Here is a 23,913-nt window from a genome sequence, read left to right as displayed (position 1 = left end):
GATAATTACACCTGGGCATTTGGTGAGCCCAGGATAAAGGTGCAGTCCTTCAAAGATCTGCTCGCCCCTGGACTGGCCCAGGAGCACTAGCTGTGCAGGTCCACTCTCAAATAAAGAATCTTCAAATCAGCTTGGAGTTTCCCACTACTCAGGCCACAGGATCTGCATGAGGGACAACTTGTGATACCCACGTCTCAGAATGTGCCCCTCCCTACCCTGCCTGTAGGGTGAGAATGGGCTTACCTCTGACTCCCCTTCTCCCTGAAGGTGTCATGGCCCCTTGCGGTTCCAACTCAGGGAGCCCGTTTCCTATCACGCTGCCAGCATGAATCTCTGCCCCCGTGCCTGGAGATGCTATCAGAACTTAAGAGTTTGCCCATTTCGCCAAAGGCCCTCAGGGTTGTCCTTATCCTCTTGGGTCACTCATTTCACCGCCTGCCTCAGTGTCTTCCATTCTAGGCTTGTCAGAGGGTATTTCTAATGTCATTTACCTCTTGTTCAGGCCATCCAGCAAATTAGAAGACCGGTTCAGGCCACCCAGCCTATCCTATCAGCAGAAACCCAGTGTTGTCACCCCCAACAGCCAAACCAAATCCCAGCCAACCATGCTCTTCAAAGAAAAGGGAGCACATGGCTGCCATGTGCCAGGAGGCTGGCTGTGCCAGAGAGACTACTGCCAACTCTGGACCTGGATATACCATTCTTCATGACTAGGTGGACTAGGGAGGAAGGGCTCCTGCAGGAGTATCCCGACACCGCCAAACCCTGGAGGTTAGCAGAGCTTCTAATTAGAAACGCATGGGCCAGAGCTAAATGAGGTCTGGTACCCAACTGTTGGTTCTTTTGTTTTTAAGAAATTAACTCTGTGGGGGAAGAGTTCCGATGAAGAATTCAATCTCAAGATATGAGCTTCGCTGAATTCCCTTCCATTAACTCCTTTGAGAAGAGCTGCGTTTCCACTCAGGTTTATATTAGGAAGTATCACCTGCTCATCAGCAATAAAATCTGACCGTCTCACAAGCCCTTTGCAAAGGCCCACCTTTGATTAACAAATTCTGTCAGCCAAACATCCTATCTCCGTGACAGCAGAGAACTTCAGCCTGAGTGAGTCATTTCTTATTTATTATCAGCGGTAACTCAAAATTCATTTTGGTTCCCTTTTAGAATCAATCACTTTATAATATATTCCAAGGTCTCATTCATATACTGTTGGTGGGAGTATAAATTAGTACAAGCACTTCAGACAAAAAGTCTGGCACTTTCTTTTAAAGCCGAGCACCTACCTCCTTCTGGTCCTGCAATTCCACTCCTAGGTGTACTGACCCAATGGAAATGTGTATAGACATTCACCAACAGTCTGTGGCATGACTGTTCACATAAGTATTATTTATAATAGCCCCAAACCGGAAACTCTCCAAGTAGCCACCTACAGTAACATGAATAAACTCATATATTCACATGCTGGAATAGTGAACAATGAGAACGAACAAACTACAATTACCCCAACAACCTGACAAGTCTCACACATAATGTTGGGTGAAAGACACGAAAGAGCATATGCCATTCGAGTCCATTTACATCAAGTTCAAACACAGCAAAATCAATCACTGGTATTAAGAAGAGAGCAGGTATTCCCTGCCCAGGGATGGGCAGCAGCTGGAAGCTGGCCACAAAGGGAGGTTGGGGAGGTCGGGAATAATCTATTTCTTGATCTGCTGGTTAAACAGGCGTGTTTAGTTTGTGGATACTTATTGTGTAGACCCATGATAGTGCATTTTTCTGTATATAAGTTTAAAACGTGTGTCATATTTCCTTGGAAAACGTGCCCCACAGATCCTGGAGGAGGAGCATCTTTAAGGCCCAAAGAATCTGTTAGGGAGCCCTGTTACTACTGCCACCTCCCAGCGCTCACACCCACACAGGATTGCTCCCTTCAGACAGGAAGTAACTGGAGCCAGGGTCAAGGCAGGCAGTCACCTCCTGACCTGACAGGGCAGTGACTCAGTGGGACCCACAGCCCTTTATGGTCCTGTGGCCATGCCACCATGCTCTCCTGAAGTCTTTCTTTCTTTCCTTTTTTGAGATGGAGTCTCACTCTGTCGCCCAGGCTGGAGTGCAGTGGTGTGAACCTCTGCCTCCCTGGTTCAAGCGATTCTCCTGCCTCAGCCTCCCGAGTAGCTGGGATTACAGGCATGTACCACCATGCCCAGCTAATTTTTGCATTTTTAGTAGAGACGCGGTTTCACCATGTTGGCCAGGCTGGTGTCGAACTCCTGACCTCAGGTGATCCGCCCACCTTAGCCTCCCAAAGTGCTGGGACTACAGGCTGAGCCACCATGCCCGGCCCACCTGCAGTCCTTTAAAAAAATCAAACTGTACAGAATAAGTCTCCAGATCTTCCAACTTAAGAGGGATATGACTTAAGAAGGAAAAGACTAGCTGAGCTTCAGGGCAGTGACTAAAGTTGACCTTTTAAGAGTCCTTTGACACATTACCAATACGACTTTTCATTCAGAGTTTCAATAATTCATTTACTCTTCAGCATTGACTCCTTCCTCCCCTCAATCACTGTGATTACTATTCTGAAAATTAAGATTTTCCTTTCTAATTACTACAAATACCCAGAACTACCAAGGAAATAAAAATGTATTCATAAAACTAAAGCTACATCTAATTCCTATTCAGGATCAGACTTAATTAAAAACCAATTTAATGCAGTTGAGCTGTATACTTTAATCACTGAATGAGAATTTCATAAAAACACACCACTTGAGTTTGAACAAGGGTCTTTCACCTTTCCAAGTAAAATGAGTAGGTCGGACATTCCCGTTAGAAAGGGCTAGGAATCTAATATCTACTCTTCTTCACCTAAAATCAACAAGAGAGAAGAGGAGAAACGAAAAATGGGGCTGGACCTGGTATTGCCTCTTCCCAATCAGACCACCCTGCCTCAGCCACTGCTCCTCCTGCTTAGCGGACTGCCACACAAAATTCCTCTGAGAAAAGAAAACCACCATGAGGTGAGGCAGGAGACGAACCTTGTCCCCTCCCTCACTTCCTAGCATGATGAGGACTGACCAAGAGAAAAGAAAATGTAATGCCAACTATAAGAATGCTCCCTTCTCCCGCTAAGGAACACTTTTGCTCACTAAACACAAAATCTACCTCTTTTCAGAGCAAGCCAGCACACTGTTCACACCCAAAACACACGTTCTGTTTCCTGGTGAGTGTGTCGTCACTGAGATGCTCAGTTACTCTGCAAGGCCCACCTCACACTCGTTGGTTGTACAAGGAATTAAAGGATGCTCACAGCCAAGTCTCCCCTCCAGAACTGGTGCAAGCACCTGGGAAGGGCCCAGTCCTGTCAAGGTGCCATGCATGATGGACTCCCAGAGACACTGGGATGAATCTAACCAGGCTGGAGACTGAGGGCTCCCAGGAGAGAGCCAACATCCACATCACCTCCTAAGGCTCACTTCAAACCCCAGCCTCCACTGGCAGGGCAGGATGTCCACATTTAACAGTGCCCGCCGCATGTGACTGTCAATTTCTCAACTGGAGCCAGGCTGGAGTGAATCAAAACTTCACTTGCATTTGGCTCTGGAATATGTTTTTGTGTTTGTATTTGATGCTCTAGGAATCCAGACTCCTTCGGGCTACATGATATACTCACAGAACACCAGCGCTACAAAATCATCTCCATTAGCCAGCAAGAATGGGCACCTACTGCGTGCCAGTCACTGCCCTCGACACTGGGTATACCTCAGGAAACAAAAGCTACATCCCTGCACTGGTAAAGCTTACGCTTCAGAGGGGGAGATGACAAAGTCAGTCAAATAAGGGACATGTCAGGTGGTGATGAAGAGAAAGTGATGCAGAGAAGTGGGGCAGGGAATGGGGGTGGGGGAGCATCAGAGGCTGTCACTCCACACAGGGTAGCCAACAGGCCTGAAGGAGATGAAGGAGCCAGCCATGTGCCATCTAAGGAAAAGCTCTCAGGGATAGGCCAAAGTAGGCTCAAAGGCCCTGAGGCAGAAGCATGCCTGAGGAACAGAGGCCACCATGGCTGGAGCAGAGGGCAGGGAGATGATAGGAGTGAAGCCAGAGCAAAAATGGTGCCGAGAGGCCACTGGAGACCTTGACCAAGGAGGGTCTTGAACAGAGGAGTGACATGGTCTGCTGTGGCAACAGACTAGAAGGCAAGGGGTTCAGAGGCAAAGGCAGTGAGCCCACCGGAGGCTGGTGAAGTAGCCCAGGGCAGAGGTGAGAGCAGGCTGGGTGTGCTGGCTCACGCCTACAATCCTGGCACTTTGGGAGGCCAAGGCAGGAGGACTGCTTTAGCCCAGGAGTTCAAGACTAGCCTGGGTAACATGGTGAGACACCATTTCTACAAAAAAAAAAAAAAAAAAACTTAAAAATTCACTGGGTGTGGTAGCGTGCACTTATGGTACCAGCTACCTGGGAGGCTGAGGCAGGAGGATTAACTGAGCCCGCAATGTTGAAACTGCAGTGAGCAGTGATTGCGCCATTGTACTCCAGCCTGGGTGACAGAACAAGACCCTCTCAGAAACAAAAAATCTAAAGGTAAGAGCTGTTTGGACCAGGGAGAAGGTAGAAGTGGTGAGAACGGTCACTCTGGCTCTGTCCAGAAGGTAGAGCTGATGGGACCTGCTGTGTACAGGGTACGGGTATGAGACAGTGAGGAGTTAAGGATAAACCGAGGTTTGCGGCCTGAAAGGTGGAGCTAGCCGGCCTAGTTTCACTTTATAGGAGGAGGAAACTGAAGCCCAGGGAAGAGAAGTTGTGTCCAAAGTCACTCACTTATTCCAGGGATTAGAATACCCAACCAGTGCTTCTCCCCCTGCTCCACACAGCAGCTCCATGGGACATGCTGATGACTAGTCCAGTCACACCGGACAGCCCCCAGCCCCTGAGGGACTGCCAATACCCAAGCACGTCACATAAATTGGGGTAGGATGCTGGGCACTGAGGGCGCAGGCCCCGCCCAGAGAGGACAACCACAGTCCACGGCTGCCACATAAGAAAGTCAACCTGGTATAGCCAGAAATTCCCATTTTCTCCCAGAGAACCCAAAAATCTAGATTTTGTTTTTTTTATTTTGAGACAGTCTCACTGTCGCCTAGGCTGGAGCGTAGTAGTGTGATCTTGGCTCACTGCAACATCCACCTTCCAGGTTCAAACGGTCCTCCCGCCTCAGCCACCTGAGTAGCTGGGACTACAGGCACATGCCGCCATGCCTGGCTAATTTTTGTATTCTTTATAGAGATGGGGTTTTGCCATGTTGCCCAGGCTGGTCTCAAACTCCTGGGCTCAAATGATCCACCCGCCTTGGCCTTCCAAAGTGCTGGGATTACAGGGATGAGTCGCTGTGCCCAGCCCAAACAAATCTAGATTTTAATGAAAAAAACAAAACTAAAAATTTCAGTTTTAAAAGGTGACTCAATTGGTTAATAACACGAGGTCAGTGAAACAAACTGCATATGGAGGCCAAGTTCAGTTCACACAGGGCACCAGTTTGGAATTCCTCTCAAGACAGCCTAACAGACCTTGTTTGCTTATACCTTGCCCAGGGTAGAGAATTAAAGATTTGAATTCAAGATGGTCTTTTATTCCAACTTTTGAGTTAGCAGATGATATTCATTATCACTATAAATAGTCGGTAACTTCCAGTAGTCTCAGTGGGCCTCCTTTCTGACCAGAAAGAGATCAAGTGGCTGTCCATCATTCAGCTTCTTCCTTTAAAGTTAAACTTTGGTTTTATGTTATTCTTTACAGAGTACTAATACTAAGATGAGCCCAGAAGTACAACCAAGAATTCAAAAATTCTTCCCTAATACTGCCCAATTATCCTTTCAAAGTTATATGGAGGCCGGGCACGGTGGCTCATGCCTACAATCCCAGCACTTTGGGAGGCTGAGGAGGGCAGATCACCTGAGGTCAGGAGTTCTAGACCAGCTTGACCAACATGGTGATACCCCGTCTCTACTAAAAGTACAAAATGAGCCGGGCGTGGTGGCGCATGCCTGTAATCCCAGCTACTCAGGAGGCTGAGGCAGGAGAATTGCTTGAACCCGGGAGGTGGAGGTTGCAGTAAACCGAGATCACGCCATTGGACTCCAGCCTGGGCAACAAGAGCGAAACTTTGTCTCAAAGAAAAGAAAAAAAAGTTAAATGGAGAATAACAGAGCTGTGTAAATAGTCACCGGTATAGGAACCAATTTATGACACCCAAGAACACTGGAACTCCAACACTTTGGAACTGAAAAGGTTTTGGGACTGGACAGGTATTCTAGTCTTGCCAAAAAAATCTAAGTTAGAAATCACAAAATGTTTTTGATAAGTTAAAGTTGCTGCCCACTGTTTACGGGTGGAACACATATGTTACTGAATGCACATAAAGGACACACAGATATGTCTGGTTTTGGCTTCAGGAGACTTGGGCAGAATTTGTCTGCCTAAGAAAAGTCTCCTAGGAGGACCCTGAACTAATTTTCCATATGCTAAGTGAGAGTGCCTCCTTGCCTAGGCACTCGTACTTAGAATTAAATATTTACCTTCCCTTACAAGCCATCACTTTCTACCTAATATCTATTTATTTTCTGTCTTTGTTACAAGTCACCATTTTGATGCTGAGGGCATTGGGTAAAAAAATCTCTCCAGGGCAGGGCCACCATCTGTGCAGCCCCCATCCCACTCCTTTTTCTTGGAATGCAGTTTACAATGCACGCAAAGAGGCGGGACTAATGCTTTCTCAGGGTGAGATCTTATCAGATGAAGTGTATCAACCGCCACTAGTCAACTGGTTTTGACCTACAGAATGGGCAATTTCGTGTGGTTCAACATATTACCACATGATCAAGAGGAACAGAGACATGAATGTTTAGAGAACACCAGCTACCTCTAGACCAGCGCTTGTCCAGTAGAACTTTCTGTGATGGTGGAAACCATCGACACCCACACTGACCGACTTGTGACTATCGAGCACCTGAAGTGTGGCTAATTTGACTCAGATATTGAATTTTTAATTTTACTTAATTTGAACTGTTTTAAACTTAAATTGCTACTTGTGGCGACTGTATTGGACAACAAAGTTCTAGACAGTGGCTTTTTCAGGCAAGAACTAGGTCTTACTTGCAGTGTTTGAACGCCCACCACACAGGAGACCCTTGGTGAAAAAGATGAAATGAAAAACACCTTCTGCATTGCCAGATTTTCAAATGCCTCCCCACCTTCCTGCCACTGAAGCTCTTAATTTTGATCTTCAAGTTCTGTGTCTTCCCTTAGGTAATTACTGCCCCAGGAAGGTGGAGGTGTACGGCCAGGAGGGAACATTTGGAAGGCTGGGCCCGCACTGCCTAGCAACTAGGCAACAGGAACTGACCTGACAACCTCCTGACCGGCAGGGCCTCCACCTTCTCATCCACTGAATGGGTGACAACCATTCCTACCCTCTAGAACAGAGTTATTGTAAGGCCTAAATGTAAACCACAGTTGTGGAATCTGATTCTAAAAAGTGAACCTTAAAAACCAAGTTGGACTCAGCTTCATTTATCCGATGAGACAGTTGGGAAGAGTTTAACATGTTACAGCTGTCACCTGAAGTGATAATATTTATGATGTTATAGGCCAGGTCTTAACCACTGCAGGCCCAGCATGCACAGATGGACATCACAGTCCCTGCCTTCATCATTCCGACTTGACCATTATTTTTGTTTCTCCTGAAACAAGGTTTTAGCAAAGAAAAACTTGCTGTCTCAACAGAACTGTTGATCCTCTATGTGTCATTCATCTATTAGTTAAAATTCCTAGGGCTAAAAAGACAAGAAGAGTCTGGGTCCCGACACTTTTAAAAGGTGTCCCTGCTACATAATAAACCAATACTCCAATCACTGGCATTTAACCATTTAAACTGAGTTTGGTGCCATGTAATTATTGCAGCCTGTTGAGTTAGGGCTCATTTCAGCAAAGAGCATAATTGCTCAAATGTGACTTGATTTAAGATTTATTTAAAACTCTCCCATCACCAAAAAATATTCATACACCATACCACTGTAAATTCTTAATCTCTCTGTAAATGTTCAGAGACAGATTCCTAAGTATGAAAGGTAAGAGTTGTTACAGTGCCTAGAGCTCTAAACCTCTGCTTCTAAACCCCAAGATCCCTTTCTGGTCTCCCTTCCCCCAACCTTTTCCTCCTCCAGGCCTCCACTGGCCCAGGAGCCCTGCAAGCCGGCTTTGCGGTGCTCCATGCAAAAGGAAAACTTCACCTACTAGGAGGTCTGCCCCCGCCTTTGCTTCAACAGAGAGGGAAATGGCACCTCCAGGACCTCAGAACCGGAAGCTTCTTTCTGGAAGGGAAAGAGGTTGGCAGATCATAGTGGGAGTGACCTTTGGCAAGTTCATAAACGAGTCAAGACATCACACAGTAAGTGGCATGCTGCAGGGTCACAGATTTCTCTAGGTGTCAGATTAACAGGAAGTTAAACAAGGAGAGTGAGGAGGGAGGCAGGGGCAGTGGGAGAATGTCCCCCAGCTGCACAGGGCCGGGTAACATTCGCAGTTGTTCTTCCTGCGAGTGCCAGACAGACGTCCTGGGTCTCTGGGGACACCCAGTTCTGAAGAGGTATCTAATGTGACATGTGAGGCCCTACTAGACCTATTTCTCCAAATTCCTGAAAATGCCATCCGGATGGCCCCTACCCTGAAGGTTTCAGCACACAGAGTGAATAGCTGAGCAGTGACGTGAGAGGCTCCCCAGGTCCCTCAGAGTTTCATTTCCTTGGTGCTTCTCAGTCTCTCCTAACCTCTGACCTCCCAGAGTAATTGCCAAATTGCCTTCTGTTTGTACAAGGTCCCAGCACTTCCCGGCGTGGCTCCCTACCCTGTGAGTGGGTGGTGCTGTCTCCAGGCCACAGATAAGAAACTCGGGTTTATAGGGGCCATGGGACCTGCGAGTAGGCGGCCAGTACGTGGCCCCGGGTGTAGAACCCTGGCTGTGCTACTTCTGCAGCCCCGTGCCCGCCGCGGTGCCGGAGCCAGGCCCCACCTTCCTCCCGTGTCCCGCACTTCCCTACAAACGCATCCCAACTGAACAGCCAACACTTGTGGCTCCTTCCTACAAGTGCTGGGTCTCCACAGCTTTTCTCGCAAATCGAAGCCAACAGGAGCCCCGATTTGCAGACGGGGAAATGGAAACCCCGAACGAAACAACTTGGTCGGTGTCACCCTCGCAGGCCGGGACACTGTAGAGCTAAAACTCGCGACTTATCACCCGGGGAGGGGTTCCTGAAGCATCGCGGGCGCCCCACTGGAAGCGCAGACCCCGGCCTGCCTCCCCTACTCAGGGCGCCGCGGGGAAGCCGGGCGGGCCGGGGCGGGCGCCAGGCCGGGTGCCAGCGCGTTTGGCCGGCCCGGAGGTGTCCGCTTCCGCCCGGGGCTGGCACCGCCGGCCCATTCATCGTGGCCGCGGGCGGGGCGGGCCGGGCCCCGGATGCCCTCGTCCCCCCGCCGGGAGCCCTCGAGCCAGGCTCCGCGCCGCCTAGTCGGGGAAACGGTGGCCCCAGCCCCGCCACCAGGGGGAGCAGGGAGCCGCCTCCCGCACTCCGGGAAGTTGCCACCGCGGCCGCCCGGCGTCCGTGCCATGGACAGACCCCGGGTCCCGGCGCCGCGAGCACTGCGACCCCGGCCCGCCCCGTCGGGGGCCGTCCCAGCTTCGCGAAGCACCAGCGGGCCGCGGCCCGGGACCGGCGCGCTCGGCCCGGGGGCCCCCATTCAATCCCGCCCTCCTCCCCTCGGCCGGCCTCAGCCGCCTTCCGCCCGCACCCCCACCCCTCCGGCCCGGACTCCAGCCCGGCAACGTCATCCGGCTGCTTCCCGAAACTTAACCCCTTCCTCCGCCAGCTGTGCGCCGCCCCGCCCCGCCGCCAACTTTTTTCGCCCAACTTCGGAGCGCGCTGGCCGGACCGACGGCCCTGCCGGGAGGGAGAGAGGCAGGGAGGGGTCGCCACGTAGCGCCCGCCGGCCGCCGCAAGTCCCCCGACGGCGAGGGCCGCGGGGTCCACACCACGGGGCGCGCCCTGCCTACGCCCCTGCACGGCGCTCGCCCGGCACCCCCGCCCCGAGTTAGACCCCGACCCCGATGGTGCACGGCCGCGGCGGCGGGCGGCGGGCGGGCCGGGGGAGGGGCCGCCGAGGAGACGTGTCACTCGCGGCGCAGCGCGGCCGGCCCCGGCCCCTCGACGGCCCGGCCCGCGCGCGGCAGCTGCAGGGCCCGGCCAAGTTTCTTACCTGCAGCCAGAGACACGAGAGGGAGAGCGAGAGGGCAGGAGCCGCCGCCTTCGCCGCCGCCGCGGAGCCGGGAGAGAGGAGCCGGCCGAGCCTCCACCAAGAAACCGCCCCCGAGCAGCTGTAGACGCCGCGACCCTGACGCCGCCCGCCCCGTCCGCCGTCCGCTCCGGCCGCTCGCTGGCTGCGTGCGCGCGTGTGGAGTCGTGGCACTTTCTGCCTCGGAGCTGGCGAACGGCCCCCTCCGCCGGGATCGCCGCCTCCTGCCTTCCCCACCCGGGCCAGCCATTCATCGAGCCGCCTCTTCCTATTGGTCCGCACCCCGCCACTCTGTCTGTAGCTGGCCAGTCAGGACGCGGACGGCCGAGCCGCGGCGGCGGCCATTGGGCAGAGAGGAGGGTCTCCACCTCGGCCAATGGGAGAGGGGAGGAGCTGCAGGGAGGTGAAGGGGGCAGGGCCGGGGAGGGGCGGGGCCGAGCGGCGCGGCGCTCGGCTGTGCGCGGGGCGGGGCGGAGCAGGAACGCCCCGCCCACCGAGGGGGGGGTCTGCGGCCAGCTCCGCCCACTCTGGGCCCGCGGCTCTCCCAGCAGTCTCTGACTATGAGCCGGCTTTGCCTAGGCGGGAAGCAGAAGGTTCGGGTCCCGTCGGCCCCGGGCCTGCGCCTCTGGATACTGCTGGGCTGACATGGCGGTGGCTGAACAGGGTTGCGCAACCGCAAACAGCCAAGGAAGCTGCGTTATTTAAACCCAACTAACTTCCCCCGAAGCAGCGCCCCCTCGGGCCGCGGGGTATGAGGACAAGCTCTGCTGGGGGTCAGCCCAGGGAGGACGAGTTCTTATCATCGAAGAGATTGCAATCAGCACCAGAAGGAATTTCCTTGAGTAAATGGAGGAATTGGGGTGGAAGAGCCAGAAGGTGCACAAGGAATTGAAGCGGATGTCATCGCCCTCGTTGTTAGGGAGGGTACAACTGAGGCACGGTCTGTTTAAGATACTCATCCAAACCACAGCCGGCAGAGCAATAATTACAATTCCCTCTGTGGCCTTTTATTCCATGCGATGGGGAAGGTGAGAGGTTCTGACCTAAGAAAACTCACCCGTGTCACACAAAACGGAGCAACTGGTACTTCCTCATTCCCTAACTTTCTCCCCAATATCAGCCAACACTCAGTCTTCATAATCAATCAAGTCTTTAAATTAAAATAATTTGAGGCTTGATTTTTAACCATTATGTCAGCGTCTCTTAAAGCCAACCCTTTGAACATAAGCCAAAGACAGCTTCTTTGGAATTTTGGATTCTGAGAGACCAAAGGCTGCCTAGACTGCCCCACATCACTTCCCCAGCTCCCGTTGCTGCAGAATCCCGTACCTAACATCTATTTCTTGGATAATTTTCAATCTTCCCCGCCCCCATTTGTCACTAGTACTGTACTAGCTGTTGTTAGATGTGAAAAATACAAGCCTTCATGGGGAATAAAGAGGGATTGGGTTGAAATTAAACTGTTCATTCCTATTTTTAATCTTGGCGGTTCCTTAGCCCATTAATGATTAATCAACAGGAATTAACCTGGATTAACTCTGGAACACTCAGTCATTTTCCAGCAGTGAGACCCAGCTTCAAATGAAAGTTAAGAATCCCAGCTTCTGGCTGGCAATTGCTACCAATGAGTCCTACTTGACCAGGGCTGGGCCATCTAACCTTTCTGAACATACCCTGGAGGGTATACTCCTCTGGACAATCACTCCTTCCTCTGGGTTTTAGGGAGGAAATTCATTCATTCATTCATTCATTCACTGGCGTTTGTGGAGTGCCTGGTATACAGTGCTAAGCTGGGCAAGCAACCTAGAGTGACACATAGGTCCAGTGAAGACCCAGCTGCCCTCAAGGGCCTGTCCAGGGGCAGGGACCTCCTTTATCCTGTTCACTGTTTATCTTTTCCCAGAAGCAGATCTTGGCAGTGGGTTTTGTTCACTCATTCATTCGGGGGATAATCATAAGAAACACTGGTGGAGGAGTGGGATGAGAAAGAGCCAGTAAGAGGACCAACATCAAGCCTGTGACTGGTGTGGGCACACAGGGTTTGGCATCTCTGGGGATGCTGTGAAACTGTGTAGAACACACCCCAGAGATGTCCCAGCTGAGGGGTGAGGACCTGGTTATTTGTCCACCCACTCCCAGTCCTCACTGGTTAACAGCTCCTTCTGGGGGGACTTTAACCCCTGCGCCTACTCAAGCTGGAGAAAGCCTTGCAGCAAGAAGCCCTTGGCAGAATGGTGAGTGCCCAGAGGCACGTCAGGGGCCACAGCAGTGTCTCCCACACTGTGAACCAGCGTCTGACACAGCACCTGCACAGAATAGGGGCTCTGTGAATATACATGTTCTGTAAATATTGTCCCATGAGCGATAACATTACAAAGTCCTTAGGAGTGAGGAGTGTTTACAGAAAAGGGACTCCCTGTCTAGTCCCTCACATAACTTAACATTTGATTTGGCCTCAACACAATATTTGTTTCGGGATGGAAGAGCAGCCCTGTCTAAGCCTTTGCATTTCCTCTGTCCCTGCCCCTTGTCTGCCCACAGTCAGCCCCAACGTGCTGTGAAGACTTCCAGCCTCATCATCCTCATGCCCTTTGAGCAAAGAAATCAGTCCCGCTGTACCAGGCTCTGTCAGGGCTGATCTGCCCACCCTCAGGGTGGCCCGACTTTGACAGCCACTGATGTGCCTGTGGACACCCATCTTTAACTCCCTGCAGCCTCCTCAGCTCTCCCAAGGCATATCTGGGAAAAACCAGATTCATCCCCAGGACTAGATGGACAGGGGTTGCCTGTGGCAGGAGTGAGAGGCATCCCCCCCAGGCTCAAGTCTTCTGCTAAATCATGCAGCCCTCCAGCAGCAGTGGCAGGGGTAGGAGGTGCAAGGTCCTTCAGGAGGGGTATTAGGACATGAAGTAGTAGCAAGTGAGGCTTGGGGATCAGCAGGTGTGAAGGAGAGAGGGGTTACCTGTGAGCCCCTGCTTCTAGCCTGAGTGATAGGGAGCATGGTGGTGTCACTGCTGGGGCAGTGAGAAAGCAGCGTGAGAAAGCCCATCCCACAGTCCAGCCTCCAGGCTCTAGCTGCCCAGTGCCAGATTCAGGCCACATCCTAGGAAACAGGTCCCTGCCATCCCCCAGTGGCAGTGCAATGAGGGGCTCTCAGATGGGCACAGGTCATTTCAACTCAAAGTCAGCAGTTGGGAGCCCCTGGCCAGGGGAGTTACCCCACCCTGAGGGTAGCAGAGGGTGACAGCAGAGGCTTGAAGAAGTGGAAGGTAGTCAGGCCAAAAAGGGCACAGTGGCGAGGAACAGCATGGGTAAAGTAAAGCATGATGTTAGCCAAGTGTGGTGGTGTGCCCCTGCAGCTCCAGCTAGCAGCAGGATTGCTTGAGCCCAGGAGTTCTAGGTTGGAAGAAGAAGGAGAAGGAGAAAGAGAAGGAGGAGAGGGGGAGTGGGGGTGGAGGGGGATGATCTGAAATCACATCATCTCAGTTTATCTATTGAACAACTCGGTTGTTGGCAAAGCCTGAACGGTGAAGCAGAGGCTGGGAAGAGCTGATTCTACACAGGTGATCATAAGGGAAACAGGGAACTTCCCCGGGGTGGTGCAGATGTTTCATATCTGGATTATAGTGATGGTTACATGGCTGTGGTAAAACTCATCACATTGTACACTCTTAAAAAGGATACATTTGGTTTGGAAGCAAATTATGCTTCAATCAACCTGACTCAAAAAAAGGAAGCATTTGGTTTTAGTTGCATATTAAAAACAAAGCATTATTATTAGAAAAAATTAAACATACAAGAATAATTACCTAATATGGTCCATTAACTCATGACAATAAATTGCAAATATTATCTGAAAGAGTAGACAGAAAGATGAGAATCTATTATATCTTACAGTTTAAAAAGAGATTTTGCTTTGTCAACAACGATGAAAAGATGACAAATGACAAGTATAATAAAATATCATGTGAAAATAAGAGCCACTGTGATAATATAGAACATGTTTAGGTCTCTTGTGCCAGGTACCATTTGAGACACGCTACAAATATGTAAGGTTATTTAACTCTCAGTACAACCCTATAAGGGAGGCAGAGTTATTATTTCCATTTTAGAGATAAGGAGACTGAGGCACAGAGAAATCAAAGAACTTGTCTATGTCACAGGGCTCGTTGGAGGAGAAACATTGGGCCCCAGGGCTCATGGCATAACTCTTGCATTCAGCACCAGGTCGCGGAAGGTGTGCTGTGCCTGTAGAAGGGGCAAGGTTCGAGCCTAATCCTTTGAGAGTGGCAACTCAAGGAAGGGTTTATGATTGATGACAGCTGCGATGACTCCTTTGCCATTCTATATTTTGGGTGGATGCTAGGTTTGGGGCCCACAGGGTTGGAAAACCCACAATAGCTCAGGTGAGAGGTGACAAGGGCTGGAATGGGGCAGTGGCAGGGGTAGGAGGTGCAAGGTCCTTCAGTAGGGGTATCAGGACATGAAGTAGTAGCAAGTGAGGCTTGGGGATCAGCAGGTGTGAAGGAGAGAGGGGTTACCTGTGAGCCCCTGCTTCTGGCCTGAGTGATAGGGAGCATGGTGGTGTCACTGCTGGGGCAGGGCACACAAAAGAATGAACAGGTCGAGTACAGAAGCTGGGGGAAACGTTGTATTGTATTTTGACATGTTGGATTTCAGGAGCCTGAGGAAAATCCAGGTGGAGACAGTGTTTCTGTAGGTCTGAGGCTCAGGGGTTGATGTCAGGGTCAGCGATGCAATTAGGAAACCTAAGCATACCCTTGGAGGTTCAGACCCCAAGAACAACAGAAATGACCATACCCAGTGGATAGCATGTGGATGGGAACAGGAGAAAATGCTTGAGTCCTGAACAGAGAAAGGAAAAAATCCACGAAAGAGTATGTAACAACCAGCTTTTGCTACGTAACAAGCTACTCCCAAGCTCAGTGGTTTAAAACAAGTATGGTTTATTGTTAGAGCTCACACATCTGTGGGTCAGCTGAGGCTTGGCTGGTCTTGATTGGCTCACTCATAGGTCTCTGGACGGCCCGGGAGCTCACCTCCAGCCTGGGCTTGACTAGGGCACCTTATAAGCTCTGCTGCACCTGGCTCACCCCCTCTTCCTGTGATCAGCAAGCTACAAGGGGCATTCCCTTCTCGTGGTGATGCTTGAAGGAAAAGAAAATAAGCAGAAATACATATACAAGGTATATTGGATAGGTGAGCCCAGATTCAAGGGGTGGGAAATACAGGGAGGGGTTAAGCAATGGCACCAGTGATGCAATCAACTACTGAGTCCAAGGAGAGATGGAAAAGGTAAATCAGGTGAGGATGGCCTTAGTGAGGCAAGAGAGTTTCAAGAATTGGGGGATGGTAAGCGCTGTTAAATGTGAAAATCCAGCAAGATGAAGACCAGGGCACATGGCAACCTAGGAGTCACCAGGGACCTTGGGGAAACAGCTTTAGAGGAGGGGCGTTTGATAAGGAGACCATCAGATCATGGAGGGCTAATAAATGAATGGGAGTGGAGAAGGTAGAAGGAATGTACATCCATTCTTCCAGCTGAGGACCCACTATGTGTCAGTCACTGTTCTAGGCGCTGGGGAGGGAGCCACGAACAAAGGAAGGGTCTTCTCTCACGGAGCTCATTCTAGTGGGAAGAGAGACAGTAGACAAAGCAACCAATAAATAAGTAAGATTAATAGAAGTGGTGCAAAGGGCTACAAGGAAATGAGAATGGGCTCAGTTGGTGGAGAGGGACAGGGATTTGGAGACGATGAGTGCAGTGGATGTGAAGAAGATGGACAGAGAAAGCCTCTCTGAGGAGGTGATGGTTGAGTTGAAACTTAAACGATGAAAAGAAGCTGATCTTGTCTTGGGAAAAGGAAGGGTAAGTGCAAAAATCCTGGGTCAGGGAGGAGCTTAGCAGCTGGTTCAGGGAACAGAAAGAAGGTCGTGTAGCTGGAGCTCACAGACAAGTGGAAGGGAGAGAAAGGAAGGGGGTCTGCAGGCAGGAAGGTCCCAGACCACGGAGGCCTGAGGATACCATGGGATGCTGAGGTTGGGTGGGAGCTTTAAGCAGAAGAATGATACAATCTGATGTGCATTTTCAAAGATCACTTTAGCAGCAATATGCAGGATAGACTGGACAGTGTAATGGAAGATGCAGGACTCAAATTAGGAGACTGTTCCAAGATTCCAGGCAAGACATGGTTGATGATGTGCTGGTAAATATTTAACAACTGGCTCTCAGAGGTGCAGATGGGGATGGGGGCACTCCCTGATTTACAGCATCTGCCAGTTTCCGTGGTGTAAATATTCCCATCAGAGCCAATTGATTTCAAGCTATGGAGTCATTGAAGGCAAAGATGGGAAGAAATTTGCAGTAGCACACCACTGTCTACTCTTTCTACCATAAAAATACGAGACACAAATCATTCCAAGAGTATAGATAACAGTAAAATGTAGTAATTAGGAAGCGATGATTTTGAGTATTTATTACCTTTGTTTTTAATATGATCTATTTCATTTTAAGTTTATATAATTTAATTTTTAATAATGACCATGTTTAACAAACTGCTGGAAAAATTCCTAAAAATGTAACAATCAGCTTTCATAAGCAGGCTGGCTCTACCATACTACTAAATACAATAGTCATGTGAATCAGAGTGGAGTGTGTGTGTGTGTATCTGTGTGTGTGTGTGCATGTGCACATGCACGCCTGAGTGCATGAGAGAGAGAGAGAGACCCAGCAGGATTTTTAAATGTTAGAAGAATGAGATGTGCATGTTCATGTTGGTATTTCTGCACACATATCATCTCCCTGTCTGAACTGTGGATTTGTTAGGGTCAGTGGCTCTACCCAATGTCTAATTAAGAACACCTAGTCCCATGCCTTTGTCCTGGTAAGAATTCGCCCTAGGTTAGATCTCCCCAGAAGCAGACCCTGAAAAAAAGGGTTGGAGTGAAAGCAGTTGGAAGGTGAGCCCAGGAATCACCAGTAGAGAAGTGGGGAAGTGAGACAGGAAATGTAAGAGAGTCAGTGAACAGTTCATCAACAGCAAGTTACCACTGTGAGTAGCTGACATGTAATCCCATTGAGGAACTCCCTTCCAAACTGAGAAGCAAGGAAGCAGAGTACTTATTCACCAATTCCTATTCATCACTGGTTGAAGGCTGCTCCTGGAGGCATTAGCTCTCTGGTATTTCCAGCCCATACCCCAGAGAAAGCACTTAGGAAGAAGGTTGCTGGTGTTTGCAATCATAGGCTGTTGATATGCACAGGAATGGCAGAAGGGATGTGGGCAAGGTGCCAACAGTGTCTGCTCCAAAACTCATAAATATTTATTTAATGAATGAACAAATGAATGAATGAGTGTAGGACCATTTGAGCTTATTTAAAAACTGACTTAGAATTTTAAAACAGAATGGAGGCTGGGCACGGTGACTCACTCCTGTAATTCCAGCACTTTGGGAGGCTGAGGTGGGCGGATCACCTGAGGTTAGGAGCTCGAGACTGGCCTGGCCAACATGGTGAAACCCCCTCTCTACTAAAAATACAAAAAATTAGCTGGGCACGGTGGCAGGCACCTATAATCTCAGCTACTCAGGAGGCTGAGGCAGGAGAATCACTTAAACCCGGGAGGCAGAGGTTGCAGTGATCTGAGATCGCACCATTGAACTCCAGCCTGGGCAACAGAGCAAGACTCCGTCTAAAAAAACAAACAAACAAAAAAACATAAAACAGAATGGAGAGCCTTCCATTTCATAATCAGCACATGTATCATGCACTTTTGCAAAATTTAGATCGGAGGACATATGTGATATCCCAGACAATTAAAATTCTGCAATAGTTTTACTCAAAACCAGAGCAATGTTGTTACATAAGAAAAATCTCTATAGACTATAGTAATTGTCTAAACAAAAATAAAATATACACAAAGGAAATAGACGTAAGTGTGAACCCAAGTTGCCAATTTTTGTGGCTGCAAGTGGTAGTAAAAGAGAACTTGGGAGAAGAATATTTGGTTTGTTCTGCAAGTGATGTTAGAAGTGAGCTTACAGATAGGAGTTTTTGCAAAAAATGACAATGATTGACTTAGTGGCTGGTGGTGAGTCCCCAAAGAAAACAAGAAAATCCAAAATAATTGATGTATCTGACACTTTTCTGTTTGTAAAGTGCTTTGTAAGAATTCTTACTATAACCATTATTATTATCCTCAGTTCACAGATGAGGAGCTGAGGTTTGGAGACGTACAGTTGCTTGCTGAAGGCTTCACATTTATAGATAACAAAGTTAAATAAGCCCTGAAGACTCCAGAAATGGCATATTTCTAGGATACATCTCTCTGCCTCTCCCACAGAAATGCCAATGGAGAAATGAGCAGGTATAACAGACCCTACGTGAGTTAATGAAACCCTTCTCCTTTCTATTGTCCTTCTAGGATGCTACGCATCTTCCCTTCAGTGCACTCACTGGATAGTAGCAAGCACTTGATAAGCTGTCAAAAATGTTTTAATTGAACCAATGACACTGCCTAGCTGTGCTGTCCAGTTATGGTGTCTTAAGAATTTTGGATTCACAACTCCCCATCTCAGATGGGAAGTATCAGTTGGAAGAAACATTTCATGGCCCTGAGGTGTGCCTGGCATGACTAGATGCCTCACATTGGACATCTTGGGATAAAATCCAAGGTCCACTGGGTTGGAAGGTACAATGGGGCTTCATCTATCCATCCCTGAGCAGAAGGCATTCTTAACTAGTCCAGCTAGTTAGACAACTTGGCTCTTCTCTAAGATTACCAGAGATGAAGAGCTCAGGACTTTGACCTATAGTCTAGAACTTCATCTCCCATTCCTGGTTTAGTATACTCATTCATTCAATACATATTTATAGAGCACTGCTGCATGCTACAGTCTATATGAGCTGCTAAGAATTCAGCAGAGAACAAGACAAATAGGACACCTACCCTCAGTGGGTTGATAGTCTATTGGTGATGGGGGATGGGGGAAGCAATCAGCATTTCAACAGATGGATGCTTAATTTGTGGTCAGTACTCCAAAGTAAATTCACAGGGTGAAGTGGTATACAGAAACTGTGAAGGACCAAGCTGTCTTTTTTCCCCCCTGCTTTCTCTTTCCAATCCATCCTGCTCACATTTAGGAAACTTAACATTCCAAAACCACTACTTCTATCTTTTCTTGTCTCCCCTTCAGGAGCCTAAAATGGTACCCACCATGGCAAGTCTCTGTTTCTCTGCCTGACTTTTGTGGACCTCCAAACACCAGTGCCCCCCAACACTCACCAAGCTCCTCCTCTTCCTATTTGTATCCCATATGCCTCTGCCCAAAGCACACTCCGTATAGCCTTGCATGCTATTCTCGCCCTCTCATCTTTCAAGAGCTGTCTTTGGTCATTTATCCTGTAGTTGGCGCTAAGTTCACCAGGCAGCCTCTTGTTGATAGGGGTGCAAAGTTGGATTGAACTTGGTTATTCTCTGTCCTCGAAGAGCCTATGGAGCTGATTCCTCCACAGGACTCCTGAATACATAGCTACCACTCTTTTCCTCTGCCCCACCAACTCCCTTTGGAGACCACCACAACACAACTGGGCACCTGAGTTCACTGCTAGACTCTGTACATAGCAATCCTGACTCTTCAACCAAAAAAAGCTTATAAAAGGCCTGAGTCATACTTGTTTTTTCCTTCTGAACTCCCTGTGATTTCAGTTCTGCAATGAGTTGCTTTTAGCTTCAGGAAGTCCTTTCTTATGTCTACCTTAAATCACTTCTACATCACTGTGCACTTATTTCTTACAGTCTTACTCTTCATGGCTTTAGGGCAGAGCTTTGGCACTCTGCTCAATACTGGGTCTCTGCTAAGTGTTCACAAAGTGCCTGTTACTTGATTAGTAAGTGCCTGGTACTTAAAAATCATTATTTGATTCCCTCCTCCAGGTTCTTCCCTCCAGACTTAAAAACTGCAGCTTCTTAAACCTTTCTTCCCTAGTCACTTAATTATCACGTGACACTTCTCAAATTCTGTTAATCAGCGTTTTTTTCTTTATTTTTAAATGATTAGTGAGAGTTTTAAAGAAGGTCCTTAAACCAGAGGCAAAAAAAGAAAATATAAAATGGAATTCAGAAAGGGTCCGCCAGGGCAATTGAGTTCAGCTCCCTGTCTTTGGCCCTGCAGGCCCTTCTGCCAGCTAATAGATCAGGCCAACTGTCCCAGCTCAGCACAATCGTCCCAGCCTCTGATATGAATGTGCACTGCAGAAAAACTAGATTTGAAGGGATGAGAGCATAGCCCGCAGCCCCATTGGTACTCTTCTTCAGAATGCTACTCGTCACTGTGGTCAGAAAACTCCAGGCCAGGGCAAAATTTACTTAGGTGGTTGAATTTTAGGCAACTTTTCATTCTTCCTTCCAGTGCCATTTCCTGATGAATCCGCAGATTCTTATGAAATTTTAGGTGCCGTATGTGTGTGTGTGTGTGTGTGTTTGTGTGAGAGAGAAAGAGAGCGTGAGAGAGAGAGAGATTACCTCAGATAGACTAATTTGCACTAAAGTTTTACTGACTTACCATGCAATGCCTTTCAAGCATTTTTGCCACAATACCTCTAATGTCAGACAAGAGTGAATGTGGACACCAAGGAGGGGCATGGCCTTTAAGCCATCTGTCCCAGAAGACATTAAAGTTACCATTAAACACTCATATGATTTTTTTCTCTTTTTCTTAGACACAGTTTCACTGTCGCCCAGTGTGGAGTGCAATGGTGTGATCTCAGTTCACTGCAACCTCTGCTTCCTGGGTTCAGGCAATTCTTGTGCCTCAGCCTCCCGAGTAGCTGGGATTATAGGCATGTGCCGCCACGCCCAGCTAACTTTTGCATTATCAGTAGAGGTGAGGTTTCACCATGTTGGCTGGGCTGGCCTCAAACTCCTGACTTCGAGGGATCCACCCGCCTCAGCCTCCCAAAGTGCCAGGATTACAGGTGTGAGCCACTGTGCCCGGCCCCATGTGATTGTTTATTCTTCCTCAAGCTATTTCCACATAAGCTGGTTTTCTAAAAATGGAAATAGTATCATTGTTATTTTTATGACATAAGAGTAATACATTTGAATGCATAATACAGATAATACAAGACAAGATATCAAAAATAATGTAAAAATCACAAGAAGTCCCAACCCCCTGATGTGATAGTTTAATTTTTTTTCCCTTCTACACTATTTTCTAAGACACATTCCTTGATTTAATATAAAAAAGTTTTAAATTACTTAATACTGCACAAAGAGACTCTGGCTTATCTTTGTGGTAGCATCAGGTCCAGGCCCTGGGGAACTGGCCCAGCCTGATTTCCACTTTGAAAAGCTGGCACCCATGTGTGATCTCTCCAGGAACCATAGACATTTCAGAAGAGAGGGGAAGAGGCAGGGCAGAAGAACTTTCTGGAAATGTACTGGATGGACACTTTTGAGAGGAGTGGGTACTTTCCTACCTTTGCTCAAGTCACCCACAGGCAGCGGGCAGCCATTGGCTTGGACAACGTCTTTTGCAGTGTGCTGGTGTTTCCCTGAATGACCTACCTACAAACCTAGATTAATCTTCCTTGCAGGGAGGCTTCACCCTCCTTCAGCAGAGCGCTAAACACGCCAATTTCTAAAGAAGTGTTTTCTTTCTTTCAGGCACGAAAATTAATGAGCTCCGTCTTTGGCATGGGCTAGAAAATTCCACTGTGGCATTGGCAGGGTTTATGCAGCACCAGAACTTTAAAGCAACCCTGCGCTGAACGCTGCGAGGAACAAAGGTAAGGCAGATTGGTTTGACTTCCTTGCCCACAGTGGGGAAGAGACAAAGAAAGGAGGCAAGGACAAATCACCTGACCGGGAGAGGTGTGTCCAGTCGGAGGAGGTGCTCTCCCGAATTGTTTTCGGAACGTGTCTCTGCAGGCAGCACAATGCCCTCCTTATTCCTCCATCTTCACACCATGGTGGCTGACTTGGAGCCTGATGGGCAGTGGCAAGCGTTCAGATCTGTGGCCGACGGGCACGTCTTGGACGGATTCCTTCAGCCACTGGGGTGGGAACAAGCAGCGTTTGCCTCACAGTCTCGCCTTGTTCCAATGAATTGGCAGATTGAACTGAATACATACAACGTGTGGCCTAATTGTCAATAAGTACTTGTTCGTTCATTCAGTAAATGATTTTTGAGCACCTACTGTGCTCCAGGGGCTGGACATACAGCAGTGAACAAAATAGACGCAAAGCCTCTCCACAAGGAGGTGCGGGATGGGAGGTGGACAGTCAGCACAAAACCAAGACAATTTCAAGTACTCATAAAACAGAGTGATGGGACAGAGTGGGAGGAGGTTATTTTGGGATGATTAGGTAAAGCCCCAAGAGACACTGGAACTGAAATCTGAATCACCCGAGGGAACCAACTGTCGAAGATGCGGGAGCAGAGGTCTTCTAGGTGCAGGGATCAGCATGTGCAAAGGCCCTGAGGCAGGAGTGTATTAGAAAATCTTAGGAACTGAGTGGAAGCTGGTGAGGAACTAGTACTCATGAGCAAGGGGTTAAGAGGTCAGAAACAAAGGCAAGGCCTGGATTTATTAATGTATTGTGTGAAACATTACATCTAACATTGTAGTGCTTTATCGTTTGCAGAGGGCATCTTTCTTTCTTTCCTTCTTTCTTTCTTTCTTTCTTTCTTTCTTTCTTTCTCTTTCTCTTTCTCTTTCTCTTTCTCTTTCTCTTTCTTTCTTTCTTTCTTTCTTTCTTTCTTTCTTTCTTTCTTTCTCTCTCTCTCTCTCTCTCTCTCTCTCTTTTCTTTTTTCTTTTTTTTTTTTTTGAGACAGGGTCTTGCTTTGTTGCCCAGGCTGGAGTGCAGTCATGCCATCACAGCTCACTGTAGCCTTGACCTCCCAGGCTCAAGTGATTCTCCTCTCTTAGACTCCCAAGTAGAAATAGAGGTTCATGCCACCAGGCCTGGATAAGTTTTAAAAATTTTTCTGTAGAGGCAGGGTCTCACTCTGTTGTCCAGGTTGGTCTTGAACTCCTGGACTCAAGCAATCTTCCTGCCTCATCCTCCCAAAGTGCTGGGCTTATAGGTGTGAGCCACCGCACCCTGCCCGCAGAGGGCTTTGAACATACATTATCCTAATTCAATCATTCCAACAAACCGATTATATAGATAAGAAAACTGAGGCTCATGAAATAACTTCCTTTAGGTCATAAAATGAGGAAGTAGTGGGACAGGGACTTTGACCAAGGACTCTGTTTGCACAACTCCAGATTGTTATGGACCACCATAAGCACTTGCCTTTAGCAGCTTGAAATTTTAAAAAATGAACATTTTTCATTCTATTATTTAAAAAGTAAGGCTGGGTGTGGTGGTGTAATCCTAGCACTTTGGGAGGCAGAGACTGGAGAACTGCTTGAGCCCAGGGGTTTGAGACCAGCCTGGTCAACATAGGGAAGACCCCATCTCTACAAACAATAATTAAAAAAAAAAAAGGTAGCTGGGCGTGGTGGTGCATGCCTGTAATTACTTGGGAGGCTGAAGCAG

General features: G+C 48.6%; 1 protein-coding gene across 1 annotated transcript in view; it reads right to left on the bottom strand.

The window, feature by feature from the left end:
- The window catches only part of RRBP1 (ribosome binding protein 1), a 68,244-nt gene extending 57,674 nt beyond the window's left edge, over positions 1–10,570 (bottom strand). Inside the window, exon 1 of the mRNA XM_031656022.1 lies at positions 10,309–10,570. The gene's annotated coding sequence lies outside the window, so the exon portion shown is untranslated. The remainder of the gene's footprint in view (positions 1–10,308) is intronic.
- Between the last annotated feature and the right edge of the window lie 13,343 nt (positions 10,571–23,913).

Source organism: Papio anubis, chromosome 16 (assembly GCF_008728515.1).
Source record: "Papio anubis isolate 15944 chromosome 16, Panubis1.0, whole genome shotgun sequence".
NCBI lineage: Eukaryota > Metazoa > Chordata > Mammalia > Primates > Cercopithecidae > Papio > Papio anubis.
This window is presented reverse-complemented; position numbering and strand designations above follow the sequence as displayed.